Consider the following 26,810-nt stretch of genomic DNA (forward strand, 5'->3'; position numbering starts at 1 on the left):
TGCAGCTGCAAACCAAGAAATGCCAAAGATTGCTGGCAAACTAGTGGAAGCTAAAAGATAAGAAAATTTCTTCCCAAATGTTTCAAAGGTCCTGTGGGAAAATAGCTCAGGCTTTAACCTTTCCCTAAGTTTCATCCCTTCTTTTCCACTCATCTGGATGAAATTGTTTTGATTCCCCACACTCAGATATGATAGAGCAGTTCAGTTATGCCTCTTTCCTAACCATATAATCTCATGATATTGTTGAGTCTTTTTGGCATTATAGTGTCTTTTTTTTTTTGTTGCTAATATGCAAGGTTTAGGAAGACAGGGACCATTTTATTTATCTTTGTATTCTTAGTGACTGACAGAGTGTTAAGCACAAAGTAATAGTTTTAATATACGTTTACTGAATTAAATAGGTTAAATATATTTAGAATCTGTAAAATGTTTTAATTCTATGATGATTTTAAGTACAACTTTAAAGTTTTGATTTTTCTATTTAAATAAAAAGCTATTGATATGTTTTAATATGCCCTCAAAATAAATTTCTAAACTTCTTAAAATATATATATATTTAAATGGTAGCAATAGTATTCATGCCAACTATTATTTCTTATTAATAAGAAAAGAAACCTGACAACCTCTGTGGCTCTGAGAGAGAGAACTAATAGATGCTCTAAGAATATAGGTCGATAGAAAGCAGTATCACAGTACTAGTAAATGTAAATTATCCATCCTATATCTTTAAACCATGTTATAATATTTTCTTGTCTAATATACTAGTATAGTGCTTTTATTTGCTTCATGTCTATAATTTACAGGACATTAACTAAAATTGCCTATTCAACAAAAAAATTGATGTGGTATAAAAATTTTTGCATTGATTTTATTTTGGGAAGCAAAACATATCACATAATCCTTGTCATAACCAAGTCTCATTAATATAGGCTCTATCACCACAGAGTCTGTAATGATTTTAGTAGCTGAAATTTACTTTGCTATTGTTTTTATAAATCTTTTTATTTTTCTATAGTTTTGTATAATATTAACATTCCACTCTTTTAAAGAGAATATTTAAAACAAGAAGAAGCAGTTGAAGATTCCTTAATAATGATGATGACAATAACAATTCATTTATCCATGAAATGGGCAACCAATAGCTCATTGCTGATAATTGTATCTAAGTTGAAGATTTAATATTTGTAAACATTACATTATTTAATATTTAATTAATAATTACTGAATAATGTATGCATAACATTGCTTGTTATTTTTAATGGGGATAACATTTTTACATTTTTAAAAGGAATGGTATAATCCAGATTTGGTTAATTTAGGTTAATAAGCATCAGTCAAAATGAGTGAAATAAGGTAACTATGATGACATTTATTAGAATAAGGTAAGAATCTTAGAAAAGGCAAGATTCTAAGATTGGATGCTCCCCTGTGTCTCCTTATCTCCCTTTATAACATGCACACATATGCATGTTACACAAAGCATGCACATATATGTACATTATATATGTGCTTGTATCTGTATAAATTTACTTGGGAGATGATGATCTAACAAAAATATATGAGAATAATTCACATGATGCTTTCATATAAGCTATACTAGAGGCCCGGTGCATGAAATTCGTGCACGGAGGGGGGTTGTCCTTCAGCCCAGCCTGTACCCTCTCCAATCTGGGACCCCTCAAGGGATGTCCGACTGCCCGTTTAGGCCCGATCCCTGGGATAGGGCCTAAACGGGCAGTTGGACATCCCTCTCACAATCCAGGACTGCTGGCTCCCAACTGCTTGCCTGCCTGCCTTCCTGATTGCCCCTAACTACTTCTGCCTGCCAGCCTGATCACCCCCTAACCACTCTGCTGCCAGCCTGTTTCCCCCAACTTCCCTCCTCTGCCAGCCTGGTCACCCCTAACTGCCCTCTCCTGCAGGGTTGATCACCTCCAACTACCCTCCCTTGCAGGCCAGGTGCCTCCCAACTGCCCTCTCCTGCTGGCCATCTTGTGGTGGCCATCTTGTGTCCACATGGGGGCAGGATCTTTGACCACATGGGGGCAGCTATATTGTGTGTTGCAGTGATGATCAATCTGCACATTACTCTTTTATTAGATAGGATAGAGGCCTGGTACAGGGGTGGGGGCCAGCTGGTTTGCTTTGAAGGGTGTCCCTGATCAGGGTGGGGTTCCCTTGGGGTGTGGGGCAGCCTGAGTGAGGAGCCTCTGGTGGTTTGCAGGCGGGCCATGCCCCCTGGCAACGCAAGCGGAAGCCCTGGTATCTGGAATTTATTTTCCTTCTACAATTGAAACTTTGTAGCCTGGAGCAGAGCCAAGCCTGGGGCTCCCTCCGAGGCCAGGAGCCATTTGTGTTGGGGTTATAATTGAAACTTTGTTGCCTTAAGCAGGTGGGCCTGGCCAGGGTGTGTGGAAAGCTTTGCTTCCCCTGTTGCCGGCGGCAACCCTGGCCTGCTCTCTCAAGCTCCATTCTGCCTCCATTTGTTTGAATTTGTTTACTTTCTATAATTGAAACTTTGTAGCTTGAGTGGAGGCTTAGGCCTGCAAAGGCTGGCAGAAAGCTTGGCTTCCTCTGTTACCTAGGAAACCTTGCTCTCTGTGGCTGTAGCCATCTTGGTTTGGGTTAATTTGCATGCTCGCTCTGATTGGATGGTGGGTGTGGCTTGTGGGCATGGCTTGTGGGTGTGTCGGAAGTATGGTCAATTTGCATATCTGTCTATTATTAGATAGGATATGTAAGGTATACATCTACAAAGTATACACAATTTGTATTAAAATGTATTAGCCTAGCCCAGCCATCATGGCTCAATGGTTTTGGTGGATGGCCTATGAATCGGGAGGTTATGGTTCAGTTCCTAGTCAGGGCAAATGCCAGGGTTTGTGGGCTTGATCCTTGGTGTGATGGGCATGCAGGAGGCAGCCAATCAATGATTCTCTCTCATATTGATGTTTCTGTCTCTCTCTCCCTCTACTTTCCTCTCTGAGATAAATAAAAATATATTTAAAAAATAAAATGTATTAGCCTAAATACAAATTTTCATACTGATGATGTCAAAGTACTATTGCAAGTGGTATGAACTAAAATTAATTGGGACATTTTTCTACATATCTGGCACTGTGCTAAGCACATTCCATCACATTTAATCCTCATAATAGTACTTTAAGGTTGCTATCTTTATAATCTCCATTGTACAGATGTAAAAACAGAGTCACTTAGATTTCAAGTGGCTAGGTTCATGCAACTACGAAATAATAATGTTAATATTTGAATTCATATGTCTGGTTGATTCATGTCTTTACTCTGGAGACATAGGATGTCAAAAAGTCTTAGAAGTTCATCTGACTTCTATAGTGCCTATAATGCCTTCCATGGGATAGTAAAATAAATGCCCTTGAAAATCCAAGAAGAGCCTGTCATATGGTAGTCATTCAGTTATTATTTGGTAAATGCAGAAATAAATAAATGAAATTATGAGCCTGTTGTATTAGTCTGAGAACAGCAGAATTTAATAATTTAAAAAATAAATTTGATTAAAAAACTGCACTTGAATATATGTCTTAGGAAATAATTTAATTCAAAATGTTTATTACATATGCCCTTTGATTTATGGCTAGTTCATGTGCGTGACTACTCAGTATTTTAGGAGTCTGTGAGTTTTGTTTTTGATAGCTTCCTTATGAAGTAGGGCTCCTATTAAAAATAAACCTTTGGAAAGAGCAACCTGGTGCAGGAAAAATGTTCATTTTACAGAGAACAACCTGACAAGTTAGAGGTCTTTCTCTAGACATTGGGCTTCATTAAATCAAGGGTAATAGCACAGTCTAATGCTTGACAGTTTGGATCTTTCATCTTTAATTTGAAATTTTCTGCACCATCTATTCCTACTGGTGTATAGTTATCTACTTTTCTATTAAATGAAAAGTGTGAGCTTTTAGTCTCAAGTTCCAAAGATCAGGCAATATGTTCTTTTCTAACACAAATTTTGAGGTGTCAACATTTTTCAGGTTGATTAAAGCCCTTGTTACACAACCTAGTAGTAAACCATAGCCTGGTCATGTGACTTGAGTTTTTGTATAGCATGTATGCAGTTGAAGTGACTCTGAGGAGAAAAAAAAAGTACATTTTTACATGGTGTAGCCTTAAATTACATTCCTCCAGACTGTATTTAATGTTAAAAGTTTATAAAATTTTAAAATTTTACAGACATTGCTTCCTACAGGCTTAAAAGCCTAGATGACATTTATGAACAAATAAATTTATCATAGAGCAGATATATTTTTTAAACACTTATGGGTATTCTGCCACCTCACAACATCTGCCAAGCGTGAATGACAAGAATGTTTTTAGTTTTAAAGTAAATCTATGTAGTCTAATATACTAAAAAATGGTGAACAAAGTGGTATGTGGGGACTACTAAAAGGTTTACATCTATTTCAACAGTTAGTGAAGTTTTAGCTTAGGTACTTAATGAAAGAGTAGGAACAATTGTAGCTTTTTAAGAATAGAGAAGTGTTTAAATATATTTTTTTCTAAAGTTAATAACTTCCTGATCAATCATTTATATGCCAAATATCTAAGCAGACAACTCATTTGCCTCTGGGCTTTATGAATTAAAGACCAACTAAACTTTCCCCAAAAGTAAATTCTAAAGCCCAGATATGTGGATAAGGCCCAGATAGCTAGAGAAAAGATGAGTATGTCAACAAATCCATGACATAAGTTTTACCTTCTTCTCCATTCTGTTGTATCTATTTGTTCAATTGGTCAAGACTTCTTAATAGGAGGGAGAATCAAGTAGGCAAACGCCTGTAGTTGCCGCCTCTCACAACCACATCAAAATTACAACTAAAATACAGAAAAACCATCATCCAGAACTGCCAGAAAGCTGACTGAATGGAAGTCCTACAACTAGAGAAGTAAAGAAAAAAGCACACTGAGACTGGTAGGAGGTACAGAGGCATGGAACGGGCTGGTCCAGTACCCACATGTCCTGCTTTTTTTTTTTTTAATATATTTTATTGACTTTTTACAGAGAGGAAGAGAGAGGGATAGAGAGTTAGAAACATAGATGAGAGAGAAACATTGATCAGCTGCCTCTTGCACACCCCCTACTGGGGATGTGCCCGCAACCAAGGTACATACCTTTGACCGGAATCGAACTTGGGACCTTTCAGTCCTCAGGCTGACTCTCTATCCACTGAGCCAAACCAGTTTCGGCAACATGTCCTGCTTTTTTAATCGGGAGGAAAATCATCTCTGTGGAGGCCACCCGGAGGAGCAATGGGTCCCTGCCCCACACCAGATGCCTAGCCCAGGATCCAAGTGCTGGAAAAAGAAGTTCCTACAGGCAGTAAGAACTAAGGACTGTAAAAACCAGTGTGAACTGGGGCTCAGTGACACAGAGGGTGCTGGAGAACCAGCTGTTCCTCTTAAAAGGCTGGCACCACAAATTGAACTTACAAGGTCCTGCTTCCTCTGACCTCCAGTGCCCAGCGGGGCTCTGGGGGACCTAGACACATATAAGGAGAAGCTGTTCTTTCTGGCACTGGGGCAGCGACTTGGGGTGGTTTTCTTCCAGATAGAGGTGCTTGCAACAGTCATTGTTCCCATGCTGGGACCTCCCTGTTGCATATCAATGGCCTGTCCTTTCTCAGGCTAAAACACCTGTCAAACAAGCTGCAGCTGGATCAGGGAGCCCCAAACCTATCAATAAAAGGCCCATGACCTGGCACCGGCAGCAGCCTGCCTTGCTTCACAGCTGGCCCTCATTTTGGCACTTTCAAACCTAATACAAAGAGGAGAAATCTGAAGATCTCTTTGTAGCTCCTGCTGGGTGGCCCCAGGCAGTGGCTGACTTTACACCTCCCTGGAGACCCAAGAGCTAGTGTACCCAGTGGTCAGTGTAAGACCATACCAGAGCAACACACTCAAGGGGCAGAGTCAGTGAGCAACACACTCAAGGGGCAGAGTCAGTGAGCACCAAAGCCCCACTGAAGCAAGTCCTGCTCCATAAGGGTGTCTCCTGCATAGCAGCTCTCCCACTGTAGTCACAGCTGGTCCCCACAGCCAATTGGCCTAGAGGTCAATTCCTCCCAGTGACACCAAAAGCAATCAAGGCTCAACTATAACAAGATTGTGCACACAGCCCTCAAAGTGGTGCACCTAGAGTGTCTACCACAGGTGATTGGGGAGGCTGAGCCTCTGGGCCGTATAGGACACCTACTACACAAGGCCACTCTGTCAACTCAAGGAGACTTAGCAGCTCTACCAAATACATAGAAACAAAAAAAGGGAAGCACACAAAATGCAGAGACAAAGAAACATGTCACAAATGAAAGAAATGGAAGAAAGCAAACTACTGGATATAGAGTTCAAAACCACAGTTATAAGGTTACTCAATCTTCTAGAAACCTCTAAGGGACTTAGTGAGACTTTCAAGAATCTTAGTGAGAATGCCAAAAATGGAAAAGGACCAGTCAGAAACTAAGCATATACTGACTGAAATAAACAATAATATACAGGGATTCAACAGGTGATTAGAGAATCCTGAGAATCAAATCAATGATTTGAAATATGAGGAAGCAAAAACACCCAACCAGAAGAGCAAAAAGAAAAAAGAATCCAAAAATATGAAGATAGTGTAAGGAGCCTCTGGGACAACTTCAAGCATACCAACATCTGAATTATGGGGGTGCCAGAAGAAGAGGGAGAACAAGATATTGAAAACCTATTTGAAGAAATAGTGACAGAAAACTTCCCCTACCTGGTGAAAGAAATAGACTTACAAGTCCAGGAAGCACAGAGAACCCCAAACAAGAGGAACCTAAAGAGGACCACACCAAGACACATCACAATTAAAATGCCAAGGGCAAAAGACAAGGAGAAAATCTTAAAAACAGCAAGAGAAAAGCAGTTAGTTACCTATAAGGGAGTGCCCATAAGACTGTCAGCTGATTTCTCAACAGAAGGGAATGGCAAGAAATATTCAAAGTGATGAATAGCAAGAACCTACAACCAATATTATTCTACCCAGCAAAGCTATCATTTAGAATTGAAGGTCAGAGAAAGAGCTTCACAGACAAGAAAAAGCCAAAGGAGCCCATCACCACCAAACCAGTAATATATGAAATGCTGAAGGGTATTCTTTAAGAAGAGGAAGAAGAAGAAAAAGGTAAAGATAAGAAATATGAATAATAAAGTGACAATAAATACATATCCATCAACAATTAATCTAAAAATCAAATGAATAAAACATCTGATGAACAGAATAGACTGGTGAATGGAATAGAATCAGGGGCATGGAAATGGAACAGACTGACGATTCTCAGAGAGAAGAGGGTGTGTGGGGATGCGGGAAGAGATTAGAAAAAGATCGTATATGCATGTATGTGTTACCTATGGACACAGACAGTAAGGTGCCAAGGGCCTGGGTGGGGTGGGAACTGGGTGGAGGGGAGCTCTAGGGGAAAAAAGAAAGACATCTGTAATAATCTCAACAATGAAGATTAAAAAAAAAAAGATTTCTAATAAATGTTTACTTTTGTAATTTCTTCACATCCGTAAACTCATCGGAATATCAGGCTTGGATGCAGATTTTTATTTTTCATTCGGCATCTCTCTGGAATGCTAAGAAATGGACATTTTGTAAGTATTCTGGGAAGAAGGTAATATGTTTGTTCCGGAGTCTAGGGGACCTTGAGTGAACCATTAAAAGCACAAGGACATGAGGCATTTAATGGGACCCCAGTGGCCTGAAAGATTTAATGTTTCTCCCCCCCAGCACACCCAGTAAAACTACTTGGAGAGAACAAGGAATGAGGGAGGTGAGGTTAACATTCAAGAAGAAAAACACATTCCTTTTTTCCTTACCTGACACATCATGTGTATAACGTTGTGTTTCTCCAATAACAGTTGGTAGCATTTGCATACATTGTAGAGAATGCAGATGGTTTTCTGCTGAGAAAGCAGGAAGCCTAGGAGGTCATGCTGCGAATAACCAGATTTAAACTACATGCTCACGAATGCTATTAATTTTTAAATCAAGGCCTTGCTATTTAGTGCCTTAACATATTTTTCTGTGTTTAAAACATATGTGCTCTTGACCCACTTAGGAAAAAAGCCAACCCTGAGCACCCACCAGTAAAGCAAAGCCTAGTCGCATAAACGATTGAAGTGTCTGTAAAAACATCTTCCCATGAGAACAGTCTGCTATTGAAGTTCAGATCTGCAAATATACTTCCTCATTATTTTTGCATGCCTTACATACACGCCGCTTTCCCAAACTTCCCCGTGTTCTTCCTTTCTTTACAAGCACTGTGCTCTCATCTTGTACTCTAAGAAATAAAGGAATTAAAAAACCTTTGAAGAGATGGTATTCCTGGACTAAATATTGAACTGTATTATAAAGATTTGCAAAACTGGCCCCACTCACATTTAAGTAAAATAGAAAATAGTCACAAATAGAAAATAGTCACCTTGCTTTTATTTTAAAATTATTTATTTATTTATCCTCACCCAAGGATTTGTTTTTATTTATTTTTAGAGAAACAAGGAGAGAGAGAGAGAGAGAGATTGGCCTACATGCCTTGACCGGTGATTGAAGCTACAACCTAAGTATGTGTCCTGACTGGGAGTTGAATCTGCAATCTTTTGGTGCATGCAACGATGCTCCAAACAACTGAGCCATCCAGCCGAGGCTAATCTTGTTTTTAAAACATGTTGCTAACTAACAAGATTGGGTGTATAGTATAATGACACTTTGGTTAATAGTCTCTTGGTTAGACTTGAACTGGAGAAAGAGTAATTATGGACACCAAGAACTAGAGAAGGCAATTACTCCTAATTTATATTAACTAATTTTTCATAAAATAATTTATTGCTATCAAGTATAAGTGGGCAAATTAAATTCATCAGACCAGAGAAAGTTTATCCCAAATTAAAATAATTATTTAGTTAGTGATATTTTAAAAATGTGTTTTATATTTTAAAACATTCTTTCATGTGTTCATATATTAAAGTATATCTTTTTCAACTATCTACTCTAGAAATGGTACTGTGTGGGCACTTTAAATAGACAGAAGGATAGTTAAATATAATTTTTCTTGTAGGTTGACCTCTTCCAAGATTGTATTTATAGATAAAAAGAACATTTTGAATAAGAATAAAGTTATTTTAAAATGTAGGTATAAAATTTGTAAAGAAATCAAAACTATGCTAACATAATACTATACAGTTAAACACTAAACAAATATGTTTTATTAATTCCAGGCAGTGATAAGGGTTGAGAGTAGAGAGATGGAAAGGAAGAAAAAAACTGGGGTAAAAGTTTGCTTAAGTGGTTTGTCTGTTCAGGGAATTTTCAAGTCTGGTCTACATTTTGTATTTTACCCTAATACTAAGAATGAGGAAAAGCCATTGAATGGTTTATGTGTAGGCATGAATGTATAAACAGTATTGGCTAAGAGAGCAGACTGCCTCAGTTTCCATCTGACTCTTTTAGATATCAGCTATAATCTTGGGCAAGTCACTCATTTTCCTTATCTGTGAAATGGGAAAGTTAATACAACCTTCTTATCAGATTGGGAGAAATAAATTATCAAATATATGTGAAGTATTAATTATTCATATTTAACAAAGATCACTCTCGTTACTTGTGGGAAATAGACTATAGGAAGCTAGATAGAAAACAAAAAGACACTTAGGAGGCGATGCATAGAGATGAAGAAACACTCAACCAGTGGTTAGTTTTTGAAGAATGAGAAGTGGTAAAATTTAACATCTATTAGGACAGAAAGGCTGAGAAGACTGAAATGGACTAGTTATAAATTTCAAGGAAAAAAAAGCAAAGATGAAAACTGAACAAGGAGCCAATAGTTGTAGCAATTACTGAGATAGAAAAGATAAATGGAAGTGATGAGATGGGGCAGGAAAAGAATCAAGAGCCTTGATTGGATATGTCAGGGTTATGGTCCCTACTAGATATTTACATGGAGATGTTGGGTACAAAAGTTAGATATACAAATTTAGCTGAGTTCTTGATGACTATATGTATAAATTTCAGAGTCCCAGCATATAGATGGCACTTAAAACCTTAGTAATGAACACTTGTGTACAGGCAGAGAAGAGAGTAATGCTGGGATACTACAACATTTATGAAGAGGAGCAAAAAAAAAAAAAAAAAAAGAAAGAAAAAGAAAAAGTTGACAGAGAATGAGGGAGAACCTAGGAGAGTGTGGTATTGTGAGAAACAAGAAATTATTTGAAGGGATAAGTAATGACAACTAACTGCTCAATTAGGTACAATGTAGGTCAATGGCCATTTGACTCAAGAGCAGAGACTATGACCAAAGCAGTTTGAGAGGAATTAGGATAAAAGTCCCAAGGTCAGTCAAGAACTGGGAAATCTAGATGTGGAAATGCATTAATGAATTAAAACAAAGATCATAGAGGAACTGGAAGAAAATGGAACTGAATAATTAATTCAGTGGAAAATTCCAAAGCTTTGCAGTATTACTAGGAAATAAAGTAAAAATTTTGAAATATTTGTATGTATATCTACATATATATAACAAAAACTCTGAAAATAGTAAGTAATACAATTACTAAAAAATAAAATAACAAATGAAAACATTGTTTGAATCAATATGACAAGCAAAACTTCTGTTTGATTCAGTGGGTCAGTGATACCATTATTTTGCATCTTCTATGTCATGAATACCTTTATTCTCAGGCAGGTAATAAGGTGTCTCTCATGGTCCTAGACTCATATACAGACAAGATGACATAAGAAACAGGAAAGTGACTCTCTCTGTCTCTGTTCTCTCTTCTTGGTAGGAAAATTTTTTTTGTAGCAATACACTTACATCATCATGTTTCATTGGACAAAGATGCCTGAGAACTGCCTATCCTGAACTGATCATTGGCAAGCAAGGGACATTGAATTACCATACTTTGTTAAAATGAACAATGTGAAGTAGAGTGTAGGTTGAGTGGTTAAGACACCGTCTTAAGTGTTTTATATATAACTAGAGGCCCGGTGCACGAATTTGTGCACCAGTGGGTCCCTCAGCCTGGCCTGTGGGATTGGGCTGGAACTGGCTCTCTGATATCCTCCGAGGGGTCCCGTATTGTGAGAGGGCTCAGGCCAGGCCAAGGGATCCCACTGGTGCACAATTGGGGTCAGGGAGGGATGCGGGAGGTTGTCCCGTAGGGAGAAAACCACAGGAGGGCTCTAGGGCATGTCCGGCCCTGTCTCGCTCACTCCTGATAGGCCAGACCCCAGCAGCAAGCTAACCTACCAGTCGGAGCATCTGCCCCTGGTGGTCAGTGCACATCATAGCGAGTGGTTGAGCAGCCTTAGCACATCATTAGCATATTACACTTTGATTGGTTGAATGGACAACTGGATGACCGGACACTTAACATATTAGGCTTTTATTATATAGGATAATTTTTTAATATATATATTACTTGGTATATATATTATACATAGTTGAGTAAGGTACCTGTATTAGTTTGATAGGGCTGTCATAACAAAATACTGGGTGTCTTAAATAACAGAAATTTATTTTCTCACAGTTCTGGAGGTTAGAAGTTCAAGATCAAAGGGTCAGTCAAGTTGGTTTTTTTGGAACCCACTCTTCTTGGCTTGCAGATTGCCACCTTCTCACTGTGTCCTCACATAGCTTTTTCTCTGTGTGCATTCTTGTAGTATCTGTATATGTTCAAAATTTCCTCTTTCTATAAGATACCAGTCAGATTGGATTAGGACCACCCTAACAAGCTGTTTTAGTTACCCACCTCTTTAATGGCTCTATCTCAAAATACAGTCACATTTTGAAGTACTGGATGGTAGAACTTCAACATATGAATTTTTGGGAAAAAGAGTTCAGCCCATAACATAATCTAGAAACATACTCTAAGCATTTTCATCTCCAAACCTTGGTTCATATTTAATTAACTTGAACTATGCTCTTCCCTATCTCTGGCTGCCCAAATTATTATTTAGGATCTACCTCTGTTGATAGTAGCTTTTCTCAATAGTAGCTTTTAATATTCTCCCAGAAAGTTTTAGGAACTAGTCTTAGGAAAATTTCCATAGTCTCTTTAATATTATAGTCATTTATGTACTTACACCTTCATTAGATAACTAGAGGCCCAATGCACGAAATTCATGCAAGGGATGTGGCCCTCATAGCCCCTGCTGTCTTGCGGCCCTGCCCACTGGTCATTCCAGAAGGTCGTTCCACCATCCAGTCTAATTAACATATGAGTTCTTTATTATATAGAATATTCTTGAGAGTAAGGACCATGCCTTTTTTTTTTTTTTTTTTTTTTTTTTACCATAGTATCACTTGTACTGTCTAAGAGTGTCTTGGCTATAGTTGGTACTCAGTATAAATGTGTTAAAACAAGAATATCTGCAGAAATGTAATTCGTATATAGCCTCACAATAGGATTTGAATGGAATAATAAATTATTATTTCTTAGGTGATAAGGCAAAGATTTGTGGATGAGTCAAAATTTGAAACAGGGCTTGAAGTCTGGGTGAGATTTTGATAGATGGAGGTCTGATGAAAAGGGAATTAAAGGTTAGGTTAAATGCCCATTCAAACCAGAGGTGAAGGAACAGTGCAAGCTGAGCTCAGAATGTACAATAATTGCACAGTGTACATCTCCGCAATAACACACAGTCAGTTTGTACCACAGGGTTTTGTTTTAGTGAGCGCTAAATCCAAAAAGACAGCTTGAGACAAAGTCATAAATGATGCAAATGGCATTCTAAGGAAATTTTTTTTTTTTTGTAAGCAATGTTGAATCACTGAAGGATGTCACATATGGGAATAACATTTACCAAAGCATTGGTTAAGGAAAAATATGTAGGTTCAAGAAGCATGAAGTTTCATTAATAAAAGTAATGTGAAGAATGAAAAGGAGATTTGACGGTCTGGAGATGTGATGAATTTGAAAATATGGAAGGATGTCAAATAAAAATGTCCAGAGGCCAGTGTGAAAATAGAATATTACAAATAAAACAAATCTTGTTTTCCATCATAAGTAAGTATTAGAAAGTAGAAGGTATTTAGTTATTTGAATATATCTATTTACTTGTGTATTAGAACTGGTCTGTGGCTAAACATTTTTAATGCTCGTATTAGTGTTTCCTATATCTGGGTAATACAAATCATTTATTTTTAAACTTATTTTTAAAGTCATTTTAGTTTGTTTTGTCAGATATTCAAGGACAAATTAAGGTGAACAAAATTACATGATATATATACATTTTTACAAATATCCACTTTCTTAATTTTATCATTTGTAATTACTATATAGAATGTATATCAAACATAATGTTCCAGATACACCTTCATCAGTAAATACAAATATTAAATCAGCCTAACTAAATTTTATCTTTCTCTGTTTTTCTAGCTAGTGAAATTAGGTAACAGTTATACTGGATTTTCAATTTTTAATTAAAACCCAGACTAATTCATTGCTCCAATTACTTTTCATTTGAAAGATACTATTTTTCTTAACAAAGCACTTCAATGAGATACTGTAAATTAGTTCACATTTACCTTATGGTTATTTGTTTTTCATTACTAATTATAATGACCAGCAACAAACTGAAGTGCTTATTAATTTACATGAATAACTTATTGGCAGTATTTGCCCCATGTTTGCTAGACTACCAGAATATGTAACTTATATCATTCTTTAAAATAAAACTTCACCTTTATCAAAATTGTTACAGTCAGACAATATTTATAAACATTAAAAATACATGTTTGGCATATATATTTCCAAAATAAAAAATATATGTATGTATACAAATATGTATCTTTATTAAGCAGGCTATATATGTGAAAACATATGAAGTAGAAAAAAAAGGCAATGAATCAGACCTAAGTTAAATAATGTAAATAGAGCAATGCTTTAAACATGTAGTGAGGAAATGCTCTTCATGTAATATGGAGAAAAAAGTTCAAGCTGTGGTCTCCTTGGCCACCCAGAATCTAGAGTCTTTGATTTTGTCTCTCTGTTCCTGTTACCCTTAATGATCTATCTTAATAGTTTATTGTTTTTGTTCTTTCAGTTGTCTCTCTTTCTTGCAATATAGTGAGTATGGTTGGATAAGATATAATCTATTTTCTCCACATCTTTTCTCCCTGTTCCCCATTTTTCCAGAGAGGTCATTCCTCTCTATTTAAAAAAAAAAATTTCACTAATTGTTTGCACTATTTGGACTTGGAGACTACAGTGGTGTGACCTCCACCTCCTCATCCCTGGGAATTTTGAAATAGATAAAAGACTGATTTTGGGATATTACTCTGAAGATTAACTACAATAAATAGAAATAAGAAACACTGAAAAGAAATAGAAGCTGTCTTAAATCAACTACCCAGGACTATAAGTAGAGAAAAAGTAGTATGTATAAAGAAAGAATGTGTCCATATGAAAAGAAGTGGAACTTGCTTAACCATGGAATCATAGAAGTACATCACAGGGCAAATAAGGCAATACCCTTTTGTGGAGACTACAGATATGAGCCAGATCTGATCCTTGTCTTATTACCCATCTCTCAGTAAGAGAAACAGAAAAGTAAAATTAATTATTCAGACATTAGCTGCATGGTGGAGGAATACACAAGGTACAAAAGGAACAAGAAGATCAAAACAATGTGCCAGCTGCAGGTAGGTCCAATAGGGCTCCAATGGATGAATTCCTGAGTAAGGAGGGAAAGGCTATTTCTGGCTGAGAGGCCAGCATAAACAAAGATATAGGATTGACAAAGAGCCTAGTGTATTCTAGGAAAAAACAGCAAGTGGTTGGTGTAAAACTTTAAAATTTGGGGGTGAAAATAAAATGTTAGGTAAGAGCCAGCCTAGGGGTGTTTTGTGAGCAGCGCTTTACCTTACCACATTTTCCCCACCCCTCTCTCCCTGATTTACTTTATTTCTACATCACTTATCACCTTCTAGCTTGTTTACTTATTTTGTAAATAGGTAAGTTATCCTCTGTCTCTTCTACGGGGCAGTAAGTTTCAAGAAGATGGATTTGAGTAGCTCAGGCCTAGAGACAATTCAGATTCTAGCAGCCTTCTGAGAGAGAAGCAAGAGTCAAGTACAGAGAGGGCCGTGATTGGAGAAAAGAAGAGTGGGAGACAGGTGGCTGGGCTGTGGGTGTGGGCAGGCCACTATTTTAGGTGATAAAAGCAAGAGGACTTGATGATGGGTGGGATTGAAAGACGAGATATAAAGACAATTGAGGGATGACATCATGACTCAGTTTAGTAGACAACTGGATATACAACTTTTAAACCTATAAAAAGTGTTGTGCCGAAACCGGTTTGGCTCAGTGGATAGAGCGTCAGCCTGTGGACTCAAGGGTCCCAGGTTCGATTCCGGTCAAGGGCATGTACCTTGGTTGCGGGCACATCCCCAGTGGGGGGTATGCAGAAGGCAGCTGATCGATGTTTCTCTCTCATCGATGTTTCTAACTCTCTATCCCTCTCCCTTCCTCTCTGTCAAAAATCAATAAAATATATATATTTTTAAAAAGTGTTGTACTGGAGGTATAGATCTAGTCACGATTAACATATGTTTTATATTGGAAACCTTACGATGGATAAGGTCTTTCTAGGAAGGGATTTTAGATTAAGAAGAGCAAAGTCCTAAAAACACAACCCTGGAATGGATGGAGGGCAAGGAACTATTCAGGAAAGGAAAGGTATAAGATCCATCAAGGGATTATGGGACAAGATAAGAGGAAAGCAAATTTTAAGAACAATGAAATGATTAACAAACGTAAAAGCAGCAGTTTTAGTAAGGTAAGCAATAAAAGGTACTCTTTAACTTGGCAAAAAAAGAGAGTGGAAAGAAAAAAGTCAATTCCAGAGGCTGAGAATGAATGGGAAGTGAGGAGTTTGCCAATATGAGTATGCACTGCTTGAAGAACTTTAAACTCCTGTTCATAAGACCTTTCCTGTTTCCTGGCTTACCGGTCATTGACAGATAAATTTGTTAATGTATCATTTCTCTCCAATGTACTTAATTTTATAAATGAAATTTCTGGAGGAACAATACTTTAGCTTGATAGACAAAGCATCTCATAATAGGAAATGCAGGTCACATGTAGTGTAACGCCTGTGAATTTAAACTCAGACACCATTAACACGTGCCAAACATGGTTCCTTACCCTTTCTTTTTAAAAAAATTTTTTAATTATTTTATTTTATTTATTTTATTTTTATTTTTTTCCTTACCCTTTCTGGTCCCTCTACCCAGCAACACCTTACCTTTCCTGTCTCTGTCCATAACCAGCCCGAATCACAGAGACAGCAGATTCAGCAGGCAGTCAATTGGCCTGTAGCCAAGCTGTGCAAAGAATTTTGCTTTTTGGCTTTTAGGCCATATCTCTGTGGCATGACCAAGTTGGTCCTGGATTGCTTGATTTCTTTTTTTGTGTTTTTTGCCTCAGATATATTAATAGATAAATCAGATCTTGGCAGGGATCAGAATTGGGCCTTAAAGAGCCCATTACAATGAATCATACAATGAATCATCCATACATTTTCCTTCTTTTTTTTTTTTTTTTTTTATAAACAAACCAGAGGCCAGATGCATGAAATTTGTGCAAGGTGCTCGGCCCTCGCAGCCCCAGCTTCGTCTGGAAGGTTGTTCGGAAAGACATCCAGAAGGATGTCCAGAAGGTCATTCAGCTGTCTGGTCTAATTAGCATATTATGCTTTTATTATTATAGATAGACCTGACCTTGATTGTGCAAATGTTACATGTGAATGCAATGTATGCCTTTTTATTACACTTATAGCATATATACCTTTCAAAAGCATTAAATGAGAATCATTCTGCTTTATAATACATCTGAAAAAATGATGCAAAAGCTTATTAAATATGTAGTATAAAATACACGTAAGCAGGTGACTCTATACTCCAGGCGTTTACAACATTTATTTAGGTTGAAAATTGTTTAGGCAGCATCTGGTAAAAGAAATGATCAGGCTTGTTATGTTTGTTGCGATTAGGTATGATTATGTTTGTTTTTGAACATACATTTCTGACATTTAGTACTAAAGTTGTATTATTTTACAATTGCAAAAGGTGATGCATGTATTCAAAAGGCCAAGAAAATAGAATGATTTACAAGAAAAAAGCATGCTTTCAGGTAATAGCTGTTTATTATTTTATTTGGGAACTTAGGAGAGGGAATGATTTACAGATGGGCATTAATGTATCTGAGCATCTGCAAAAGGACTGAGGAAATATAAGGCCATCCTGAAGAGATATGGAATAACCTTTCACTTGTACATGATTTCTATTTTCAAAGTACATTTAGATCTCAATTTTAAGAAAAAAGATATGCTTGTAGAATCAGCAGGGACTGGATAATGTTGTTCGGGCCTATGTTTGTTACCATGTAAACATTTCATACAATTGGACAAAGACATCTTTAAGAAATCAATAAGTCTGATTGATTACCTTGGTCCATCCACTTTGGGACCACCTTGTAGTCTTGTCCACTGAATGGCATCTTTGAAATGCATGGAGTTTTGAGGGAATATGTCAAGAGGGAGATGTTCTGGATAATGGTGAAATATGTATCAGGAATAGTCAGTCACTTCATTTCCTCTTCGAGAATAAACTTGATGATCATATCAAACCAGATTTTCCTATATTTCACCAGGTCTCATCTTCCCAGTATAAGAAATGCTGTGGGTTGGGATGATGTTTGCTTTGTGTGTTTTCCACAGGTCTTATAGCAGGACATTACTATTTATTGGGATTTCCGAGGACTCTAATCTAGTTGAAAAAATAATGTAAACCTCTTCTGCAATCACTCTTTTAACCAGAACCTCTGCTAAAAGCTTTTGGATCCTGCTCAAGGTTTAAGTTACCTTAATTTCTCTGGAGCTGTAACTGGATATAAGAAAGGTCTATGGTCTGGAGAGAAAATTTGAGAGACGTAGGAAAAATTTTAGACATATTTTTTATTCAAGATATTTGTAAAATGTTGACGAAGTTGCTCATCCCTCAAAATTATTGTGAGTTTTGTCCTAGCCTGTTTGGTTCAGTGGATAGAGAGGTGGCCTGCAGACTGAAGGGTCCTGGGTTCAATTCCGGTCAAGGGCACGTACCTCGGTTGCAGGCTTCTTCTGGAATGGGCATGTGCAGGAGGCAACCAATTGATGTGTTTCTCTCACATCGTTATTTCTCTCTTTCCCTCGCTCTTCCACTCTCTCTAAAAATCAATGGAAAAATATCCTCGGGTGAGGATTTTAACAAAATTATTATGATTTTTGTGTTATATACTAGTAATTACTTATAAAAGACCTAGATGAGTGACTTGGAAATTATGCTGTATTAATAAAAAGTAGTTTTTTGATGTGTTGGCCAGACCAAAAAACTTGCTGTAGTTTTTAGCACCATTTTATTTGTACCTATTATTTTCTTTTCCAATCCTTTTGCTTACTTCATATTTGTCAAGTATTTTCTCCTTTCACCACTTGTTTCTTATGCAAATTTACTAACAGATTTCCTATTCTAAATGTCAAAAAGGACTCTGGTGAGTTTAGAATTTGTGTTCAGAGCATTAAACACTTGGACAAGATCAACCCTAATGTCAGAACGGGTAAATGGCCTTGTCTCTGGGACCTTTGTTTGGTTTCTTAAAACAGGTGAACTAATAATGTATTCTTTGACATTGCCCTGAGGTATAAAGCTTTACATATAGAAGATGCTTTACAAATGTTAATTAATATTAACACCAGCCATATGGCCAAATTAATTTATGTTTGGATTCCCTCTTGCAAAGGCTCCAAGTAGTTATCCTTAAAGCATGACCATCTCATTTTGGAGTCCACCCTGGGGCACAGAGCCAGCTCAGAGGATGCCTATATAGCAAGGGTGTGCCATGCATGGCCACACTGGGCAGTGCCTGCGTTTATTAACTGTGTAAACTTAAACAAGCTACTTGGCTTCTCTGTATCATACTTTGTCTTGTTTTGCTTCTCATTTGTGAAACTTACCTAATTCAAAGGCTTGGGATGAGGATTAAATTAATTCCTGCGTTTGAAGCCCTTAGTACAGTGCATGGAACATAGAAAGGAAAAATTGACTATTCGCTATTATCTCATTATTAAACATTTTAAAATTAAAACTGTATATTGTGCACTTTATAAATTTAAGGACCTGTAGCCATATCACAGGAATCTTTTAATTAAGAGTTTGTGTTGAATACCTGGATCTTACAAGGCAGCCATTGTTTAAAGCACATAATTGTAGTTTTGTCTTCTGGCAATAGCATTCTGTCCTCATTCAGTTAAATCTGGAGTCCAAAGCTTTCTGTTGTTGGCTTGGCTGGTTTAATCTGAAGATTTGGTGCTAAGACAATTACTCCTTTCTGTATGTCTTATTAGCTGCCGTCTATAGCCATTTATTCTGAAATATAATAACAATTATTTTAGGGAAAAACAACATGAAGCCTACACCAGAGAAGGAGAAACAGAGAAGAAGGAGCTTATTTTTAGCAGACAGAGGAATATAGAGAGTGACCTATTCATATAGAATCTTCCAGCAGCTAAATTGCTCTCAAACATTTCAAAAATCATACTTAAGGTACGCATCTCTACTTAGTCCCAGAACTGCAGGAAGTTCATGGTAAATGGGGCCTCATGCAGTAGCTAGCCTGACTGTCCTCACTCAGGAAAAGCTCCTGATCTTCCAAAAGGTCACACAGTAGAGGAAGTGAGGTCAGAAAGCAGCGCTCCTACCAAAACCGGTTTGGCTCAATGGATAGAGCGTCGGCCTGCGGACTCAAGGGTCCCAGGTTCGATTCTGGTCAAGGGCATGTACCTTGGTTGCGTGGCGCATCCCCGGTGGGGGGTGTGCAGGAGGCGGCTGATCGATGTTTCTCTCTCATCGATGTTTCTGACTCTCTATCCCTCTCTCTTCCTCTCTGTAAAAAATCAATAAAATTTATTTAAAAAAAAAAAGAAAACAGCACTCCTACTTGGCCAGGGTGGCTCAGTGGTTGAGTATCGACCTATGAACCAGGAGGTCACGGTTCAATTCCCCGTCAGGGTACATGCCCAGGTTGAAGGCTTGATCCCAAGTGGGGGGCGTGCAGGAGGCAGCTGATCAATGATTCTCTCTCATCATTGATGTTTCTATCTCATTGTCTCACTCTCCCTTCCTCTCTGAAAAAATCAATAAAAATATATTTTAAAAAAGAAAGAAAGAAAGAAAGAAAGAAAGAAAGAAAGAAAGAAAGAAAGAAAGAAAGCAAGAAAGAAAGAAAGAAAGAAAGAAAGAAAGAAAGAAAGAAGCCAGCACTCCTGATTGTCTGGACAAAGGGCTCTCTTGCCTGGAGTGCCACCTGTGTGGTGAGTACAATGCAGAGAAGATGCTTAATGAGAAAGTGTGGATGGGTGAGTGCTGACTTCAACTTTGAACTCTTTCTTACTATTTCTCAGTATCTATTACTTTAACGTTATTACAGGCTCCGAGACTGATGTTATACCCAGACCAAATAGCAATTGCCCTTGGTTCATGATTCTTAGAGAAGCATTGACTAAATATTGCTGAATGCTGGCCAGGATTATGAGCGCCATTGTCCCCATAAGGTGGTGACTGGATCCTGTTTCCCTGTGACTATGTTTTTCTGTGAGGTAACTCAAGGCATTGGCCACTGGGTAACCTCCGTGTGTCCATTTTTTCCAGCAGCTGGAATCTTGCCTTGTTTCCTTTGCCTTTCTTGTGACTTGATTCCCTGCCAATCTCTTCAGTTTGGAATTCATTTGTGCACTTCATTTCCCAATTACTGGGGTTCCCAACTGCTAACTGTTGCTGGATGCAGCTCTTGCCTAGGCTGGTCCTTTCCCACTTTTGTTTGTATCACATGAGTCTCTGATTTCCTGCTTCACTTTTGCTATGAAATGCAATCTGGGTTTTTTGACTCAATTGGGAACATTTGCTGCCAATCCTCTGCCCTTGCCTTTGTCCAATTGTTGAGGTGTTCTTCAAGTCTTCATGAGGAGAGCCCATCATAATCTGAACTGTTTTCACAGATTTAATTTTTAAATCATTATCATTATGCATGACAGGAGAAAAAAAAATGAGGCTAAAGAATCATCCAAAGAAATAGAGATTGGGTTTGAGTAAGCCTTGGAAAAGAACAGGTAACACTATAAGGAGAGAATTTTGTTCTTTATAGAAATGAGAAACAATGCCTGAAAATGGGTAAGGAATTGTTAAATGGGATTCCCCCTCTTATCTTAGTTGCTCTAACTGGTATTGTGTATACTGTGTCAGCTTTCTCCTCAGCTCTGAGAAACATGAGCATCTATTTGTATGACTGACTGTATCAGTTAATGAGTTCACCTCCCAGAATCATTGTGATGGAGACTCACTCTCCATCCATCAAATACCACTGGATTCAGAGAGTAGGCTGTCAATCACAACATTGACTGCCCACCCTCTGTGACTTAGAAGTGTCTGTTCCATACAATGGGGCTGACACATGGTCTGATTCATTGAATTAATACAGGTAAAGCCCTTAGATCTAGCCCTGGAAAATAATAAATCCTCAATAAATATTAATTATTTCAAATATTCATTTATGGGATAAGAAGTATCTCACGGATTTTAATAAATATTGTCTTTAAAAGTCAAGGTTTTTGTCACTGAATTAACTTTAATGGTCAGTAGAGAACATACATAAACTACAGCTTTCTTTTTCCACTGCACCCAGGGCTCTGACCACATTTAATAACTGGACTAAAGTTATGTTCCCGGGAGTGTGTGAGGACACAGGGCCTCATATAGGATAGCTGTAGATATTGCAGATTCATGTAGTAATGTCAATAGCAGAAGTTACTGATGCTCACGTGAATGATGCCTAGCCAGTCTGACCAGGCACTTTGTCCAATAGCTGTTGAAGGAAGGAAATTCTAGGAAAAGAAGAGGGTTAGCAAAAGCATGGGTAGACAGCCAGGAGAGGAACAAAGGAATGAAAGGCCAGGGATTATTAAAAAAAAATTTGGCAGGTAGAGGAAGGAGTAAACAGTAATACAATGAGGGAGTGTTGACCAGTAATTGGAAAAGTCAATTTCTCCAAAAAGTGAAATCTCTTAGATGTTTCTAGAAGAGGTGAGTTATCATTGTAATCATTATTCTGACCTTTTGGGAACTAGTCAAGGCAGCTTTAGCCAGGTGTGGATGTTCTTTCTCATGTCCTGTGGATGACAAATTCTCATTTTATGCTGTGGTGGTTAATTTTATGTGTCAACTTGACTGGCCTAAGAGATGCCTAGATAGCTGGTAACATATTAGGTCTGAGTGGGTCTGTGGGGGTGTCTCTGGAAGAGGTTAGCATTTGAATCAGTAGACTGAGTAAAGAAGATCACCCTAACAGTGCAGGGGGCTCCTCCAGTCTATCGACAGCCTGAATAGAACAAACAGGCAGAGGAAGGGGAAATTTGCTCCGGACATTACTCTATGCTTGTGCTGGGCCATTTTCCTGCTCTTGGACATTGGCGCTCCTGGTTACCAGGCTTTCAGAATCAGACTGGGACCTGTCATTGGCCTCCAAATTTTCAGTCCTTTGGACTCAGACTGAATTACAGCACTGACTTTCCTGGTTCTCCAGCTTGCAGACTTCTTGACCTCCACAACCTTGTGGACCAATCAATCCCCCGCTCTCTACATTTTTCTATACCTGGTATATATATTTTAGTAGTTCTGTTTCCCTGGAGAACCCTGACTGGTTCAAAGGCCATGACATAACAGTTGTGTCATGTGAAATGGACTGCAACTGGAGAGATAGTGAAAGCAGTTTTTACAGCTGTGTAATGATCATTACAGCAAGAACACACATAGAGGAATTGGTACTTAAATTTTTCAGAGATAGAATCAGTAGACTTAGAGGTTGATTAAGTTTGTGAATGAAAGAGACTTAGAGGTTGATTAAGTTTGTGAAGAAATGAGGTTGAGTTATATGAATGGTGGTGCTAATGCAAGTAAGTGATGTGAGAGGAATGGATAGAGAAGACTAGGTAAGTGCAACCTGACTCACAAACATTCCTCCTTCCAGAGAGTTTCAACTTCTTTCACTGTTGGAAGCAGCCTGGAAGTGGATAAGCCAAGGCCATGCAAAATTTATAAAGCATCGTGTATGTGCAAGGGAGATGCCATCTAACAGAAAGCTCTCTTTCAAGTGCATTTTGTTGCAGGATTTTTTTTTGTTACAATGAAGTCATATTTCTATATTTAGTTTATAGCATCATTCCCATCTCAGCCACAGCTTGTATTATAAACAAATTGTTATTTAGTTGCACAAAGAATATATAAATGTGCTGTAAATAACTTTGAGAGGGTTCAGGAAGTGAGTGACTAGTACTGCAAGCATATTTGAAATAACTAGAAGTATGGAAAAAGAACATTAACCTACATTTGCCATACAATATGAAGCCATAAAATAATACTTCAGAGTGTTCTGGGTTGAAAATTTAAATTATCCTACAATCGCAAAAAGTCCTGTATGAGCTAGACCCTTTTTAGTTCTCTGAATTCATCTCTTATCCTTCTCCCAATTCAGTATGCTTTCATACCACTATTGGCCTCCTTGCTTTCTCTAATATCCTATGGTCCTGGCTGGGTGGTTTAGTTGGTTGGAGCATCATTCTATATATCAAAAGGTTGTGGGTGATTCCCAGTAAGGGTACATACCTAAATTTCTGGTTTAATTAGTCCCTGGTTGGGACACATATGGAAGGCAATCAATTGATGTTCCTCTCTCACACTGATGTCTCTCTCTCTTTCTCTCTATCCTTCTCCCCTTTCCTCTCTCTCTAAAAATCAATAAATATACCGTTGGGTGAGAATAAAAAAACAAAAAGAAGCTATGCCTCTGTGCTTTCTTCTAGCAGTTTTATGGTTTCAGGTCTATTAGATGATCATGGATTTGTATCCATTTGGTTAGTGCAGTTCATCACATTTTTTATTTGTGTATTTTATTTGTGTATGTTGAGCTATCTTTGCTTCCTAGGGATAAATCCCACTTTGTTATGGTGTATGACCTTCGTAATGTGCTGTTAAATTCAGTTTGCTAACATTTTGTTCAGGATTTTTGCATCTGTGTTTTTCAGGGATACATAGGTTATGCTCTAGTAGCAGGTGACTTCTAAGCTCATGATTTAACAATAAACCAGTGATATTCAAAGTATGGTTCCTGGATACCTAGGAGTCCCTGAGAACTTTGTTGACATTTGCACTAATGATGCAACTTTGTGGATGATGACAGTGGCATCCAACTAGGCTACTATTAGACACTGCATTTTTCACTACATTGTGCTGGCAAGAGGGAAGGAAAATGGACAGTTTCATTTAAAAGTGCCCTTGATGAAGTAGAAAAATGATCAATTTTATTAAATTTTGACCCTTGAGTACATGTGTTTTTAATATTCTGTGTGACACCATGGGAAACATACATGAAGCACTTACACTGCACACAAAGGTTTGATGATTGCCTCTGGAAAAGCAATTGTGAAATTGTTCGCTTTGTGAGATGAATTAGTACTTTCTTCATGGAACATAATTTTTAGTTGAATGAGTTACTGACAAACTATGCTTATTTAAAATTGGGTATTTGGCAGACAGTTTCTAAAATAAATGAAGTGGGCCTGTTACTTCATGGAAAACAACTGACATTTTTATGACCAGTATTATGCTTTAAGATTTTGAATGAAAAAAATTGAAAATTATATATCTGCCATATTGAGCTTGACAGCTCCCCAATACCTAAAGGTTTTGCAGATGAAATTGGTGATGATATTAACAGTCATCTTTAATATTGAATAAACGTGTCAAAAACTGGAAGATATTTTCAAATGACCAATGCTTGATGTTACAGAATTATGCCTCAGTAAAAGATCCATTCAAAATGCAAGATAGATAATGTATTTTAATGTAACAAGTATGAGAGGTCCATTGATATGGCTTTGGGTTCATTATCAATCCTTATTCTTACTTGTTGAGTATTTTGGTCTCATATCACAGAATAAGATCTATAATTATCTGAAAAGCCTTAAAATACTTCTCTTTTTTCAACCTCATATCTGTGCAAGGTCAGATTTCTTTTATGTACTTTTATACTCAATTGACTAAATGTAGAATTAGATATGAAATTTCAGTTTTATTTTATGAAGGCAGATATAAAGAAGTTTTAAAAATGTAAATAAATGAAACTCTTCTTACTAATTTTGCTCTTTGAAATATATATCTATGTGAAAAATATGCTATTTTAAGTGAAATTACAAATAAAAGTTTGAAAATTTAATAAATGTTTGTTTTAACTTGAAATCTAGTAATTGTTAATAGGTAAAACCCATATGAACAAGCTCTTTAGGGTGCTCAATAGATTTCAAGAGAAGAAAGAAGTTCTGATACCAACATGTTTGAAAACTACTACAATACACATTTTTCTCTTTCATACCACATGCCTAACACACGAGATATGAGACTGTACTCCAAATTGATGTCCATGGACCCAGGATGACAGAGCTCTACCATCTTGTATTTGCAGACACATAATACGCATAGCAATGTGCTGTGTTCTGTGAAATGGTTTAAAAATACCCAGAGATAGGGAAAGCCAGTAAGGAATGATGTCATTAGGCAGTTTTAAGCAGGAAGTGTCACTTGAGTTGGATTTTTAATGAGTGACAGTGTATGGTTTGGTGGATGGGTATAGGAGGAATAGTCATGGTGAGATAAAGGACACATCAAAACAAATGAACAAACAAACAAACACCCTGCCAGATTTGTTACAGGTACCTCCTTGGTAATGAGGGATTGATTCCAACTTTAGTGAAAGGTCTACACTGACTTGTGGAAGAAGAAATGTGTTTGAAAAGCCAAGAAAGATGTAGGTTTTGAAAATAAAGCCAAACAGTTCAGATTTGATTTACTAGACCCAAACTTGGGTTGGTTTTGATTTTAAGGAGGGCAACAATGTATTTGAAGCATTTGAAGAGTTAAATGTAGTGTTAATTGTTCATAGAATGGTTAATTCAATGTGGCTGAGAATAAAATCAGCAAAGCCAGTTAAGGATTTGAGCTAATCATATGTATTGGTAATTCAAATTTGTACTTTGGGGAGCAAGGATAGGAACGATGAATCAAAGACAAATACAAGAGACAGTTTGAAGAAAAAATACATTGTTTTTCTAGACTGGATATTGGGAAGGACATATTTTTCTGGTATTAAATATCCTTTAATATACATTCTCTTATAGAGCTTTTCTGTACTCTCCTTTCTAGCTATCCTTGTACTCAAAAGACTTAAAATCATAAAAATCCTAGAAGAAAACACAGGCAGTAAAATCTTGCACACTTCTCCTAGTGATATTTTTTCTAACCTATGACCTCGGGCAAGGGAAACTAAAGAAAAATAAACAAATGGGACTACATCAAACTAAAATGGGTTTGCACAGCAAAGGAAATCATGAACAAAATGAAAAGACAACCCCCTGAAAAGGAGAACATATTTGCTGATACATCTGATAAGGAATTAATATCCAAAATTTATAAAGAACTCAAATAACTCAACACTAAAAAATAAACAATCCAGTTTAAAAATGGGCAAAGGACCTGAATAGACACTTCTCCAAAGAGGACATACAGATGACCAAGAGACATATGAAAAGATCCTCAACACCACTAATCATCAGAGAAATACAGATTAAAACCACAATGAAAATTCACCTCGCATCTGATGGAAGGGCTATCATC

This window comes from Eptesicus fuscus, chromosome 2 (assembly GCF_027574615.1).
Source record: "Eptesicus fuscus isolate TK198812 chromosome 2, DD_ASM_mEF_20220401, whole genome shotgun sequence".
NCBI classification, from domain to species: Eukaryota; Metazoa; Chordata; class Mammalia; order Chiroptera; family Vespertilionidae; genus Eptesicus; species Eptesicus fuscus.